The sequence below is a fragment of the Lycorma delicatula genome, chromosome 1 (assembly GCF_047948215.1).
Source record: "Lycorma delicatula isolate Av1 chromosome 1, ASM4794821v1, whole genome shotgun sequence".
NCBI classification, from domain to species: domain Eukaryota; kingdom Metazoa; phylum Arthropoda; class Insecta; order Hemiptera; family Fulgoridae; genus Lycorma; species Lycorma delicatula.
The window spans coordinates 68,331,464-68,335,623 of record NC_134455.1 but is presented as its reverse complement, the minus strand read 5'-3'; the positions used below and the strand labels follow the sequence as shown (position 1 = coordinate 68,335,623).

Sequence of the window (4,160 nt, the reverse complement as noted above, 5' to 3'; positions counted from 1 at the left end):
CGCCTTATAACAAATTAGAACATAGACTGCCAAGCTGTTATATACTGAATATGACGGTGTTATCAGAAAATCATAGATTATTTTAATTTCAGTTTATATTTTACACTTTTCTCTAAGTACCTTTTTTTTATTGCATTATACACTTACGTTTCAAATTATTAAAAAAAGCCGTTCAAATTGTTTCTAAAGAAAGATTTTTTTTATAAATTATATAGGATTTTGTGGAGTTATTATTAATAATAATATTATTATTATAATTTAATAAGTTTTTCTTAAGTTTTAATAAAAGATTGTAGACTGAACTAATAAAACACAGACGGAGTGTCGAAATATACTGGTCTTAAGATAATCATTCAAAATAGGTTTTCTTTAAGAATATAATTTAAAATGAAATAAAAACATTATTTTTCTTGTAATTCATAAATTAAGATATAGTTAGGTTGATAATTATAATTTTTTTTTAAATTTGAATGAAAAAACCTTTGGCCCATGGGGGATCGAACCCACGACCTTCGCGTTATTAGCACGACGCTCTAACCAACTGAGCTAATGGGCCAACTGCGCGCGATTTCGAACAGCTTTTTATTTAAACAATAGAATAAATTAAAACGTAATATTGCTATCTGTAAATTAATTTATTGTATGAGAAACTTGTACAGGTTTTTTTTATATTTGAATTCAGCTTTTTATAAAAATATTTTCAATCGACTAATCAAGTATTAAGAATAATAATTTTGCACCTAACACGTTTTTTCCACTCTGAAAGTTTATTTCATATTTGGAACTTTTTTGTTCCAAATGGAAAAATGAGTTATATGTAGATAAAAATTAATGTAATATAGATAACCTGTCGCGGATAACTTGCATATTAACTATCTGTAAGTGAATAAAATATACTTTAGTTAAGCCATTATACTTTCTAGCCAGAGGACTCTACCCCTTAGACCCCTCTGTGTTTAATGAACACAAGCATGAGTTTATGCTTGTGAGAATAATAATGATAAATAAAAGTTAAAGCCAGTTCAATTTATAAAAAATGTCAGTGTATTGTAATTTCGTCGAAGCGACAGTTTGTTTAGTACAGAACCCGAAACTTTTATCTAAGTTTTAAAACACGAAAGAAAAACGAAAGAATTATCTAAGAATGTGGGTTTCAAAACAGTCGGCATCTATCTTAAAAATATTAATTATAACTTGTTACCCGTACTTTATACGAGGAAGATAGTATTTTACCCGGTTCTTAGTGCCACCAGACAAACACCACTACAAGGTGACTGACCGTCACTCGTTTCTCGGTTCTCTTTTTTTAATTTTTTAATTATATTTTTTATTCAAGTAACCGAAGACAGGTGCACCCAGTCACGTCGCACATAGTAACAGTGGCTGTGTTGATTGAGCCGCCATGCTGTACACCATCGCACCCCTTAAAAAATCGAAATTAACAAAACCTGAGTATGGTTTTTAAGATATTTATCTGCAGAGTATTTGCGAGCTCCAGTCTAGTGAATATCTCATCTCATTTAGAATAGTCGGAAATGGGGAGAATTTTTTACGTTTCTTCCCACCATTCAAGGTGGAATTTTGAAAAATGTAAAAATTTGTTTTTTGATATTTACATGAAAATTATACTCACCAAAAATCAAGTTGATATCTTTATTTGTTACCGAAGAATTAAAAAAGTAGCCGGGTTTCAAAAAAAAATTCAAAATTATTTTATTCCTTTAAACTCGGAATTTAAAAAAGTTAGAAATTAGTTTTTAGATATTCACATGAAAATTTCTCACCAAAAGTTTATATCTTTATTTGTTACAGAAAAATTGAAAAAATAATAAATTTCTACTCACTGTGACCCTTTAATCTTAGAAATCAAAAAATCGTTTCTTGGTGGGTACTTGATAGCGTATATAAATTCTCATCAATTTATCTTCTGTAGTTTTTGCTGGACGTTGATGAATCAATCAAGTCAGTCACGACAAGTTGGCTTATATGTACAGATATTTGAAAATAATACAGTTTTAAATCAAGTAATGATGTAATGAACAAAGAATGCTTTGTAGTAAGATATTGTAGGCCTGTGAACGAAATATTGTATCATCACGAAATGGTGATAATGTCACGTTAAATGGTTCACAATAATGTAGGCTACAACGTAACTTTTTTAGGAACAAATAAGTAACAGTAATTATTAAATTCTCTTTATTTTATAAATTCGTTTTATTTTTGTTCAATCTATTCTGTTATTAAGAGGAAGAAATTTTTTTTTTTTGTTCTGGATAAACGAAAAAGCTACCCGATCTTTGGCAAATAAATTTTTACCCATGTTTCTTGGCATAACTGAAAAGTTTTTTTGATACATTTCACCTCGAAAAATCTTAACATATAAATATACTAGTGAAGATTTGACCTTTTCTTTTTTCAACAATGATTGTAAATTTTCCCAGTCCCGATTATAATAACGAGCTATTCAGTAGATTTGGGCTTGTAATTACTCTTCGGATAAATTTTTAAAAACCATTTTCGGGTATTTTTTAATCTGATTTTTTAAGAGGTGCAAAGAAATACGGAATGTGGCTGTGGCTCAACCACCACCGCCACTGCCATCGGTACTGTACGTGTGACTGGTTGCACCTGCCTCCGGTTACTTGACTAAAAAACATAAAATAAAAACATTGACCGCTGCGGGAAACGAAAGTAACCATATAGCGCGGGAGAAGCTGCGACAGGGGAGTTAGTATTAATATAAATAATAAAGAAGAAATAAATGAAATAAAAAGTAAATATTTAATTATTAATTACAATAGCTTTTAAAAATGGTGGGATCTAAAAAATGAAAAATCTCATTAAAAATGAAAATGAAAAGTTATTATGCTAGCCTAACTTCTGGAAATGAATTCTTTGTACTCAACTATAGAACAAATTCCTGTATATACAGATCAAACAATTTATTAGTTTTCATTTTATTTCTATCTTTTTTTTATGTACATATATATATTTAAAAGATGTTGAATATAAGTGATTTTTAAACAGCCTACAAAAAAAAAATTGAATTTTTCAAAGTAGCGACAAGTTTTTTATTAAGAAATGTGTTTACTATTTTATTCCGATGTCAAATAATTATGGAAATATTAATTTTTTCCCAAATAAATAACTATAATAATTAATAATAATATTAATTGCTATCATTGTTGACAATAAAATAGATTAAATTAGGCTAAAAAAATGAGAGTAATTTGTTACAATAAAACATGTTAATATTTTTGAACTGTAATAAATAACCATGAAAAATCACTTTAATCAATTAATTTATTTATATAAATAAAATACAATCTTCGTTTTGTGTGTACCCTAATAAGTCGGCCTTCTTGGCGCGAGTGGTAGCGTCTCAGCCTTTCATCCGGAGGTACTGGGTTCGAATCCCGCTCAGGCATGGCATTTTCATACGCTACAAAAATTTCATTTCATATTCCTATGCTGTAGTGAATTTCATCAAATTCAAATAAAAAAAAAACTTCTCAATCGTGTTTTCATCATTATTAGTAACATAATATTTAATCACATAATAACTGTCTGAGGAAGATGATATTGACATAGACAACGATCCGTATAGACAGTGTCAATCGATATAGACGATTATCTCTCGAAATATATACAATGACGTTAAATTTAGTAAAAGAATTTTTAGGTTATTTATTTATAGGATTTTTTTTATTATTTAAATCGTACACTCAAATTTAGCAATAGCGAAGCATTAACCGGGTCCATTAGTAAATTAATAGAATACAATAAAAATTCAACAAAAGTTACTTTTGAAATGAAAGTAGCTTTCTTTTAATCAAAATTTGGCTTACTAATATTATTATTTTTATTTAGAAAAAAACTTAAAAACTGACGAAAAAACGAAGCATGCCATTGCTTCATGTTCGTGAAGCATCATGAACATGCTACATGTTCATGTTCATTGAACTTTTTTCGGTTTGATATATAAAATCATTTTTTTTTTTAAATTTGGTGTGATCTTATTTTATTATATCCAAAACTGTCATCCGTACGCTCTTTAATTATCCTATATTTGAAACCGTTATTTTTCGGTAACAAATGAAGAAATCCACTTGATTTTTGGTTAGTGTAATCTTCAAGTCAATAAACCAATTTTTAGATTT

General features: G+C 28.4%; 1 non-coding gene across 1 annotated transcript; it reads right to left on the bottom strand.

Annotated features, from left to right (window-relative positions):
• Nucleotides 1–483: 483 nt before the first annotated feature.
• On the bottom strand, nucleotides 484–556 carry TRNAI-AAU (transfer RNA isoleucine (anticodon AAU)). The gene has a single exon. It is a non-coding gene; the product is annotated as a tRNA-Ile (tRNA).
• Between the last annotated feature and the right edge of the window lie 3,604 nt (nucleotides 557–4,160).